A 12,132-nucleotide genomic window follows, 5' to 3' on the forward strand; every position below is an offset into this window, starting at 1 on the left:
TAATGCTCTTATTATCCTCTATGACCTTTCGACACTTTCTGCAAGGCCTGTACCAAATCACATTTGATTTATGATGTCTCGGTGGTCCCCACCTCTGCATCTGCCCCTCTGTTGCCCTCTAAGATATCCCCTTGGAGAGGCGTTACAGTTATCGGTTCAGACAGACCTAAATTCAAACCATAATTCTGCCTATTACCACTGTTATTACTTTGATCAGATTGCATATCTTCTCTGAGCCTTGTGTTTTCTTTTTTAATCTGTAAAATAAAGATAATATTATCTTTTAATATGGAGATTAAATGAGATCACCTGTATATAATACATATATGAACATGGAATATGTTAAAGATTTCATACACATTGCTCTTTTTAAGTAACTCTTCCTTGGTATTAATTACCCTCTTGCTGGCATTCTGGCCATTTGAGATCTTGCTCCATACTCTATGTAATCCTATGAGGGCATTACCTATTTTTGGATCCATCAAAACAACAGTGAAATACCCAAATAAGGAGATTATGAAGAGTTCTGAAACTGATTTTTTAAAAGATTTTTTATTTATTTGAGAGAGAGCGCAGAGAGAGAGAGAGTACACACGAGCTAGGGGGAGGGGCAGAAGCAGGCTCCCTACTGAGCAGGGAGCCTGATGCAGGACTCATTGCAGGACTCTTGGGATCATGGCCTCAGCTGAAGGCAGACATTTAACCAACTAAGCCACCCAGCACTCCTGAAACTGGAATAAAGAGGAATAAAACAAGATGAGTAAAGAAGTACTTCAATTCACAGGGATAAAAAGGAATTTAACTCATAACTGGAAAAAAATGGCCATATTTTCTTCCAGGCAATAATAAAAGGAGAGCTATAGAGTTATTAGTGACAAAGAGATAAAAAATAAAGGAATAATGATTCCATGACTACTGACCATATGGATGTGAAATAAGATATAGAAACCACATCTTCCAGATAATCATCATGTAAACAATTTTGTTTAGGAATGTGGGCACTTCCATTCTCTTCTGGATTCAGTGTACTTTTTCTTACCATCATTACCATCTGGGCCTTAGGCATCAATTATGTATTGCTTTATATTATTTTCTGGGAGTTACAATAAATATTAACATTGGCTTCACAGTGAGATTATAGTCACTCTGATGGCAACATGCTTCTTTTTTTTTTTTTTTAATCTCTCATGACATCAAATGCAGTCTCACATTCATTAACACAGAGCATAGTCTTTGGAGACAAACAGATGTGGACTCTAATCAGGGTTCTGTCACCCAAGCACTGTGTAAACTTGTGCAACCACTCAATCTCTCCATGTAAAGTAACCTCTGCATGGCACATATTTGGATTACACAATTAATTTCTGTGCATTCAAAGCAACCCTCTGATTAGAGTTTAGGTTTCTATCTAATTTTCCAGTTGGACTAGAAAGAAAGAATATGCTAGTCTTGCTGACCTGGTTGTCTGGATCCATGATTGCTATAATACAGTGGATGTACACTTAAGCACCCTAGTTTTGTACATTCATCTCTTATGAGCCTGATTCATCTAAGATGGCTTAATAGATAAACCTTTCTTACTATACGTACAAAATCAGATTTCTGAACCATGAAGCCAAGGACTTTGGAGTGTGGGAAATTACAAAACAAATATCACATTCTGAGGCTACTTAGAGGCCCTTCCTGGAAACCACCAATCTCCCGTCAGGGCTTGTTCAAATTTCATGTCAGTTGGTAAACTGGATCTTGAAGAATTACAAAATGAATACAGCAGAGGGCTTTCCCTATAGGAGTTCACCTTCAAGTAGTTTTTAGGTTACATACCTGATAATTTAATATGGGTTTTTTTTTTTTTTGATACTCGGAAGTAATTTAAAATGGTGCAATAAATGCCTATAGCTTTGTTGATTTAAATAACAAGAGAACTGAAGTAACTGTTGAAAAGGAAAAACAAAGCTGGGGGCATCACAATGCCTGATTTCCAGCTGTACTACAAAGCTGTGATCACAAAGACAGCATGGTATTGGCACAGAAACAGACACATAGACCAATGAAACAGAATAGAGAACCCAGAAATGGACCCTCAGCTCTTTGGGCAACTAATCTTTGATAAAGCAAAAAAACATCCAGTGGAAAAAAGACAGTCTGATCTTCAATAAATGGTGCTGGGAAAATTGGACAGCTACATTCAGAAGAATGAAACTTGACCACTCTCTCACACCATACACAAAAATAAACTCCAAATGGATGAAAGACCTCGATGTGAGACAGGAATCCATCAAAATTCTAGAGGAGAACATAGGCAGCAATCTATAAGACATCGGCCAAAGTAACCTTTTTCATGACACATCTCCAAAGGCAAGAGAAACAAAAGATAAAATGAACTTATGGGACTTCATCAAGATAAAAAGCTTCTGCACAGCCAAGGAAACAGTCCAAAAAACTAAAAAGGAAGCCCATGGAATGGGAGAAGATATTTGCAAATGACACTACAGATAAAAGACTGGTATCCAAGATCTACAAAGAACTTCTCAAACTCAATACACAAGAAATAAATAAACAAATAAAAAAATGGGCAGAAGATATGAACAGACACTTTTCCAATGAAGACATACAAATGGCTAACAGACACATGAAAAAATGTTCAAAATCATTAGCCATCAGGGAAATTCAAATCAAAACCACACTGAGATACCACCTTACGCCAGTTAGAATGGCAAAAATCAACAAGGCAGGAAACAGCAATTGTTGGAGAGGATGTGGAGAAAGGGGATCCCTCCTACATTGTTGGTGGGAATGCAAGTTGGTACAGCCACTCTGGAAAACAGTGTGGAGGTCCGTTAAAAAGTTAAAAATTGAGCTACCCTATGATCCAGCAATTGCACTACTGGGTATTTACCCCAAAGATACAGACGTAGTGAAGAGAAGGGGCATATGCACCCCAACGTTCATAGCAGCATTGTCCACAATAGCTAAATCGTGGAAGGAACCAAGATGCCCTTCAACAGATGACTGGATTAAGAAGTTGCGGTCCATATATACAATGGAATATTACTCAGCTATCAGAAAGAACAAGTTCTCAACATTTGCTGCAACATGGATGACACTGGAGGACATAATGCTAAGTAAAATAAGTCAAGCAGAGAAAGACAATTATATGATTTCTCTAATCTATGGAACATAAGAACTAGGAAGATCGGTAGAGGAAGAAAGGGATAAAGAAGGGGGGGGTAATCAGAAGGGGGAATGAAGCGTGAGAGACTATGGACTATGAGAAACAATCTGAGGGCCTCAGAGGGGAGGGGGTTGGGGGAATGGGATAGACCGGTGATGGGTAGTAAGGAGGGCACGTATTGCATGGTGCACTGGGTGTTATACGCAACGAATGAATCATGGAACTTTACATCGGAAACCTGGGATGTACTGTATTGTGACTAACATAATATAATAAAAAAACTTAAAAAAAAATAAAATGGTGCAATAAATGCCTATAGCTTTGTTGATTTAAATAACAAGAGATCTGAAGTAGCATTGCATATGCAGAATGATTTCATATAGCTTGACTTCAAAGCTTTAGACTTTAGTAAGCAAGACAAAAAGGTTCTGTGTCTATTTTTCTTAGCTTTATGGTCTTTTTTTGTCTACAGAGCGAATTTGGGAGGATTTTGTGAGTTGTAGTTATGAAATCATATTGCCCAGTATTTCAAAAAATACTTAATATTTAATAAAATTTGAAAATAATAATCCAAATAGCTATCTGAATCTAGTATATTAATAAAGATTTTTTAAGAAGTGATATTCAGAATTACTTATTGGCAATGGAAAGCCTTATTTGACTTTTGTTCTTTGCTATTTTAAGAAAAGTCTTACCTTATTTTGGGGCCATAATTAGCCAAACTTTGAGTTCAGTAAGTAACTTTTTCTAGCTTCTTCAATGCCATGTGGGAGTAATGGGTGTTGTGATAATTCCCATAATAGCATAATATATTTTTATTAGTAATAATGCCAATGAAAATAATAAGTTTTTGAGCACTTACTATGAGTCAGTTCCTACTCTAAATTCTCAGAAATCATATCATTGAATTTTCAAAGCAACTGTATGAGGTAGATATTGTCTGTGCACATGAAAAAACCAAAACATAGGAATGTTAAGAATGCTAGACAATGATGCATAGTAAGTGACAGCACCCTAAAAAAGGGTTTTGCTCTTCAAGTTCATGGACCGTCTTTCACCAACTTAGACCACTAAGTCACAAGAAAATGTACCAGTGCAGCAGTGTGGTAGCTAGAGCTTGTAGGAGGTAATACAGCTTAAAAAGTGACAGATGAATATTTCTGATCTTTGCATAAGCTTGCTTTTATAGTAAGCATATTTTCTTTCCCTGTTCAGTTAATACTATTTGTAGTTTAGAAGAAGACATTTACAATGATGAGGTGACTTCCAAGCCAGGATTTCCGAACTATGTTCCCATATTCTCCAGGGACTTCATGAAAGTGTCTTAGTGTCCCCAGTGATAAAGGGAAGGGAGGAGGGAAAGTCAGGGCATCAGTTCACTTTGCCCACAATTCCCTTAAACAGCTTCACTTCACTACATTTTCAGTAGTGCAATAATACTTTATATTTCACTTGGGGCTGGGGTGGGATGGGGGGAGAACAGTTAGCTATTTTGGGAGACAGTTTGAAAATCACTTATCCAGGAGACCTGTTTTCTTACAGAGGGACCTGAGGGCTGGAGAGTTGAAGCATTTGGCCCCAAATCTCACATCTTATCAGAGGGAGAACCCAGGTCCCCTACCTCCCAGTCCAGCCTCCTTTCCACCACCCCACGTTGCTGACCTACAGTAATACAGTGCAAGTGTGTTATATTTTGACCATCAGACCCTGGATTGTCACTCTGCAGGCCTGTTCTGGTGTTGCTTCTGATTCATGTAACCCTCATCTTTATTGGAACAGCAGAGCCTCCTGGAATTTGTTCTTAGATCTAACCTCTACTTGTAAAGGCCTGACATGCTCTGCTCTGAATTCTTTGAATGCAGTTCTTGAGTTTCAATATTGAACCTACATGTCATTTAAGAGCAAGAATAACTCAAATATTTTATGATAACAACTGAATTTAAAAATACAACTAGGCAAATTGCTTCATTCAAGAAATATTTTTTGATGCCTACCAATGTGCCGAAATTATTCTGAGCGCTGAGGATATACTAGTAAGCAAAACATAAAAATCTCTGAAAATAGAAATCTCTGATGTCACTGTACTTACAGACCATAAGGGTCAGAGAGATGAATTGGAGCAGAGGAAATGGGAAATATCGGGAAGGTGTGTAGCAGTTTTATGTAGGATAATCAGGTCACCAACAAGACGATGTTTGGGTCAAGACCTGGGGGAGGTGAAGGAGCAAGACACACAGATATCTGGGGGAAACTGGCTCAGGGAGAGGGAAGAACAAGTAAGGAAGCACTGAAGTAACAGAGTGTTTAGTGTAACCAAGGAGCAACCAGGAAGCAAATGTGTGTGGAGTGAAGTGAGCAGAGCAAGTTAGGAGAACAATGGGAGGTGACAGCAGAGAGGTAAGCATGGAGCCATGATGTCTGATCACAGCTTTGGAAAGACTTTGCCTTTTATCACATTGATTATTAAGCAAAAAATTCATGCTTATAATAGGTGTATTTATCTCTAATGAGGGCGATGGAATAGCATAGCTTATCTTTTATTTTGAGACCTATCTGCAGGTGAATAACTGACAGTATGATAAAAATTTAGGAGATGCTATAATTTAACATATATATATATGTATATATATATATATATATATATATTTGAAGTCTGAAGATGTTGTGTAGGTACAGAATTAATAAAAAATTACCAAGTAGTTTTGTCAGATAACCCTTATGTTACTTATATTACTAAAAAGCATAATTAGAACTCCCTTCTAAATTCAATTAAATCTTTCATATTTCGTATTGTAAATGGCTTCCCTTGTTATGATTTTTGTTTGTCTCTAAAACATTGGGCTCTTTTTCAACATTTTTGGTCACTGACCAGTTTTCTTCTTGGTCTTCTTCATTGATCTTCTGTGATTTTCAACAAATTTGCAAAATAGACACCCACCCAGAGAACTAAATTTTCAATGGCACAGATTGTATACAACCTAGCACCAATATATTTCCTTCTTTTTTAGAATTTACGTGATAATCAAGAGAAAAATTCTGTATCAGGCAAGGCCCGTGTGGCTGGCTTTGAAATCATCTTTTTCTCAGAGTGATTTGAGAAGTCCAGTAAAAGGAGACTATAGTTGCTACAGTTGACTATGGTCGTCTCCACACGGGATATATGGACCATGGTGGCCTTTGTCCTGGGCACCAGTGAAGGAGAAGGGGCCATATAGACATAGAGGAAAAGGGAAGTGAGTGGTGTCTGGAAGAAGAAGGAAGAAAGTGGTAAGCAGCAGCTAGCCAAATCCTCTGCCTTGGCAAATGAAGCCCATAACACATTTGGCTACACCCTCCTGTGGGTGTTTGTTATTTAGAAGATTTTGTACTTTGCAGAGGAGCATGAATCTGGAGTTTGAACTGTGTACTCTCTCACGTCATCACATTAGCTAACACAGTTTAGATCTCAATTAAAAGGAGATGATCCTGAGAAAATAAAGATTTACAAGGAAAGGAAAGTTGTAGTATAGTTCAAGGAAATTCCCAAAGATGTATTCATGTTACTACCTGATGGGTAATGATATTTTCTTCTCTGACATGGAAATGGATATGTTCAAATTAGGAAAGGTAGTTTTTATTATTAAGAAAGAACACACACACACACACACACATACACTCGTGTGTGTGTGTGTTCATGAGAGAACTTCTTGAGTTTTAATCCTTTCTTGATTTCACTATTGTTACAAATGACTTTTATGATTCATGCTTACAGATTAAGAGATCAACTAGTTCCAAATGGTGATTCATTCTATAAACAAGATGGGTTTGTTTGTCTCAAGTAGCCAGTTATGCTCAAAAACCCTGTTTCATTTTGAGATGGTCTTGCTGGGTCTCCAGAAGGCAGCAGAACTGGGGGCTAATTTTGTATCCTATGGAGTCTGATTCCTAACCTCACTTGCATTCTGGGTAATTCTGTGACCTCGTTCTTCAAACAGCCCTGTCTTGGACACTAATAATGATATCCTCAGCCTGGATATGTGCTTGCAGCACATATCTAATAGTCATCTGGTGGTTGCCAGATTTTTACCACTAGCCTCTTGGGTGGATAACTAGACTTCTGTTTCTTTAGCTTCTAACAAGAACATGAAGGTAAATCGACTGAGTGCTTACTCTGTATTAGATGCTTTATACCCATGATACTTTAATAAAGGAGAATTAATAATCTTATTTTTTGGAGAAGAAACTAAGGTTTAAATATCTTATCAACTTGCCCAATATCCTATGGCTATCAAATAGGCCAGGATTTGAACCCAGTTCTATCTGATTTCAAAGCCCAAGCTCATAGTTATGGTGCAAGATTACTGTGCATAAGGCAGTTGCTTAGTAAATGAAAATTTTCTCAAGATACTTGTTAAATTGTTCAATTCATTGCTAGAGCTGAACAGTGAGAATACCAACAAAGACAAAGAATCTCAATGGCATATCCATTGATTTGAAATAGAACATGGCAATGAACAAAAGAACTTTTCACTCACATTTGTAATCATGAATAAAAGGAAAATGAGGTTTTTATTTAGTTTGGTCATAGATAGGAGGCTTTGTGATAAATTAAGGACATTTCTATTTTTCTTAGTTAACCATAAAAGATTTCTTAGTTCTCTGTTTAGGAAGTTATATTATAGAGGGCTAAAAGGGGAATTAATGAGACACATAGCTTTGTTTTAGATGACTAATAGAATATTCTATACCTGAACCTGGTTTTCAAGTAAAAACAGATGACATGTCACTGAAATTTAATGATACAGTTTTTCTTTGTCCATTCTATTTCTTAAAGGCACTTACTTTTAGAGTTGACTTTCTATAGCTAAGGGTACATAAAAATAATTATTTTTAACAGTCAGAGAAGAGCTCCTATTCTTTTACCTGACATCCTGCCTCTGGAACCACAAAAGTCTAGGCTCCATTTCCCAGAGAGTCTAATTCAATAAATTTGTAATTTAAAAAATCTCTACCAGTGATTCCGTTAAGTGGTAAGAACCATTCTAAGAAAATCAGTTCCAGATTTTTTTTCCATGCCTCTATAAAATCCTAACAAAAAATAACTTTCAATTCCTTAAAAACTCATTGTGTTTTTTTTTTTCCTTTCCTTTATTCCTGAGCTCTGCATGTAGACCATGGACAAATCTCCATACTAATTTCCCTAGAGTTGAACAGGATGGGGATGAACGATAGTCTTTATTTTCTAGCACTTCTCAGCTCTTAGCATTTCAGGAACACTCAAGTCCTGCAGAATCTCTTTTATCCATATCAGATATAAAGGAAGTATTTTTAAAGCCATTTCTATAAGCACAAGCCCAGGGACTTTGTGTGTGTGTGTGTGTGTGTGTGTGTGTGTGTGTGTGTGTTAGTTTCTTGGGACTGGCATAGCAAAATATAACCATCTTGGTGGCTTAAAATCACAGAAATCTATTCTGTCATAGTTCTGGAAACCAAAAGTCAGAAACCAAGGTGTTGTCAGAGCCTTACCCCATACAGGGTCTCCGGGGAAGAACCCAGTCCTGCCTTTTCTAGCTTCTGGTAGATGCCCACCGTTTCCTGGCTTGTGGCTGTATCACTCCAATCTCAACTTCGTCTTTATGTTGCCACCTTCTTTGGTGTATTTATCTGCGTCTATGCCTCTCTCATAAGGATACTTGTGTTGGCGTTTAGGGCCCACCTGGATAATCCAGGATAAATTCCTTATCTTAAGAGCCTTAATTTAATCACATCTTTTGCCATATAAAGTAATAGTTACTGTATTTTCACATAATATTCATAGGTTCCAGGGATTAGGAAGTAAATATGTCTTTGAGAAGCCATTTTTTTCAGTTTACCACAGTCACTCTTGGGATCAGATGGCTCACCTAGAAAGTTTGAGTGACTATATTTCTCTTCAAATTTCTGTATAGGTGAAATTAACCATATTACATAAAAAGTAAAAACCTGGATTGCTCCTATGATATTAATATGGAAAAATAAAATAAGTTTGGTTTCTTTACATTTTCATTGAGTTCATTGTACTTTGTCACCTATACTTGCATATAATTGTATAAATACATCATTCATTCATTTTAGAAAACTTCTATAGAGTGCTGACTATACTCTATAGATATGATGCTTGGCCCTGGGGTGCAGAATTAAATAAGGTATGGTTCCTTCCATTGATTAGCCTGTAATCTTGACAAGAAGATAGTTGTGTCATCAGTTCATTCAGCTTCCAAATGTGACTGTATACTTCAATAGTTAGGTCATGGATTCTGTCTTGTAATCCGTACTACCACTCTTTTAGGTTCATTGTTTATTCCCATTTTAGAGAGACGAGAACCAAAAACAGATATTAGCTGAAGACTATGCATATAACGTAGAGCTTGGGTTTAAACTCTAGCATTCTGATTTTCAAGCTCAAGCTATCAAACACTGCCTATACAACATTGATTATTGATAGAATTATTCTATAATGGTGTTTTTGAGTGAGCATTTTCCTTTCCTAAGTGCAATACAATTATTTTCTTCTAGGTATGCTCAGACTTTTCTATGTGGCTTGGACTTTTCTGATGTTTGCCTCTTGGGTGTTAAGGTTCGTGAAAGTTCTGTTGTGACTTGGATTATGTGAGTTTGCCTTCATCCAGGAACTAAGATAAACAAGAGTTTGGAGGCATTGCATCCATCTAGAAATACCTTTCTGTATATCCCTTTAATTTAAATGTGAAAATTGATAACAGAGATGGTGAGCAATCCTTTTGTAAGTGTAGCCTAGAGATGCACAATCATAAGGAAACTCCTGCATAGTTGGTAATAACACATGGATTCCCATATGGTTTGTCCTACAGGTTCTGAAAGAACATTTAAGAGAGTGCTGTCTTTGGCATCTGAGAGGCGAACCCTTCAATTCTCATTTTCACAATCTTGATCCATCTGCCTAAATAATAGTTAAATTTTCTTTAGGTAACTTATACCATGAGAGGTCTTTTCTTCTACAGACACATGTTATAACACAGAATATCCTTTATATCTCTTTCTATCCACCAAATTGTATTGATTGTTCATCACATAGTTTTAGCAAGTATCAGATGACAAAAGAAAAGATGGTGGATTTGGTGTAAAGGAATTTCCCAATATACCTCCAAATGGATCAGTAACATCACTAAGAGGTAGATTGTAGTAACATTCAAGGAAATGGTTCCGTGGTGCTAGCAGCAACTTTTAACTCTTCACTGTGGTTTTACTAAAGCCTAGGCCAAGAATGCATTTTAGGAGGGACACAGTTAGTGGTGGGCCCCCCTTCCCTAACTCATTCCAGCCTCTAGTGACAGTTTGCACATTGGAAGGATCAGCTTGGATGATGCTATGGTGGTAGCTTTTTGTTTTCTCAGCTGGTTCTACTTGAAGTTGTCATATCCGGAGTAACAATATTTTGTGGATCTCCTAATAAAAATGTCAAAGAACTAACAGCTATGCAATGTGGCTAATCATTGGGGAGCACAGGGTGTTGCTTTTACTTTGCTAAGTACTTTAATTGTAATTGGAAGTAGTAAATTACTCAGTTACTACTCCCTTCTTCAAATTATGTTTTCAGATTTCCAGTCTCTGCTTCTCTCGAAGAGCTTTCAGCACCTTGTGTGATGTGGTCTGAAAGGGGGAGGACTGGCTGGAANAGCACCTTGTGTGATGTGGTCTGAAAGGGGGAGGACTGGCTGGAATCCTAATTTCTTGCATTTGTGAAAGCAGTTCCCTTTCGATTAGGTACAGAAATGGAAGTGTAATCTGCTGTCATTAATATATATTACTGCAATGTAAGTAACTGTTCCACAAGTGTTACTACTAAATTCTCAATAAATATTTTTCTAGAACAATGTCTTCCTTCTTTCAAGAAGAAAGTGGTCTGAATTTTGGAACTTTCACTTTGGAAAATCCTATTCCCTGATGTTTATTATGAAACTTCCTCTCCAATCCCATAAGGATCTATCCTGGGTAAAATTCTAGTCTCCCTCTCCATCTTTGTCATTCATTCAGGAATGGAAGACTTTTTCTCCCTTTCTTAATGTCTCCGGCTTCTTTCTATTTTTATTGTTATCTCTTTCTCCCCCACTCCCCTCTTTTCCCCACCCTGCCACACCACACCAGCATGCTCTTGAGCAGAACGTGCTACTTCCAGTTATCAAACAGGAAACCACATTTGGATTAGGCCTAACCTACTTGAACCCTTCTGTCTGGAAGGCTTGTGGTTATCTCAGACTTCTGTGGCCGCCACTGGAGAGTAAGTTGAACTTGGGTTGGGAGGTAGAGCTTATTTTCTACTCCAGCTTTATAAGAAAACATGGTTCCTGTTACAGTGTGATTCCTTGCTTAGACCCTTGGGTGTATCTTTTAGTAGTTGGAACTCTAGGAGGTAACAGGTGAAAAATTAGGTTTCTCTAACCTCCAGTCTACAGAAGCAGTACACTTGGAAGTGGCTGCCTGAAGAATGATTCAGGAGCTGTGTATTAATCTACCCTCAAGGTAGAGGGTTTAGACATGGTTTATAAACAAAAATCAATCAGTCAAGAGAATGTCTCTGAGTATGTCATCCATACACCTGTTCTAGGATAAGCACTTCTTCTCAGTATAAAGCTTCGTAGACTTGAAGAGAGATTGCCCCTTGGTTATTTTAATGTGAAAATATGTAGTCTCCTGTTGATCAAAATATATGCCGCATTCTGTTGTCAGCTACAGCTGTGGCAATTCAAACAAGTTGTTAATATACTTTTAAAACCTCCAGGTCTTCCTTATTTTTCATTCCTGCTTTCTCTGTGCACGTCTGTGTTTGCCTTTTAAATGTAAATAAGAAAATTTCTTTTCCCAGAGTGGTTAGCTTTAAACCTTAGACTAATTATCTTTTACTGATCAGTTGTCTCTACAGTTCATTTGGGTGTGGCTATCAATTGTCAATGTTCTTAACA

At 37.4% G+C, this 12,132-nt stretch overlaps 1 long non-coding RNA gene across 1 annotated transcript in view; it reads right to left on the reverse strand.

Moving 5' to 3' along the window:
• Window positions 1-581: 581 nt before the first annotated feature.
• Window positions 582-12,132, reverse strand: part of LOC117801589 — an 84,386-nt gene continuing 72,835 nt past the window's right edge. Inside the window, exon 7 of the long non-coding RNA XR_004624299.1 lies at window positions 582-731. This is a non-coding gene — a long non-coding RNA (uncharacterized LOC117801589). The remainder of the gene's footprint in view (window positions 732-12,132) is intronic.

This window comes from Ailuropoda melanoleuca, chromosome 3 (genome assembly GCF_002007445.2).
Source record: "Ailuropoda melanoleuca isolate Jingjing chromosome 3, ASM200744v2, whole genome shotgun sequence".
Classification (NCBI taxonomy): Eukaryota; Metazoa; Chordata; class Mammalia; order Carnivora; family Ursidae; genus Ailuropoda; species Ailuropoda melanoleuca.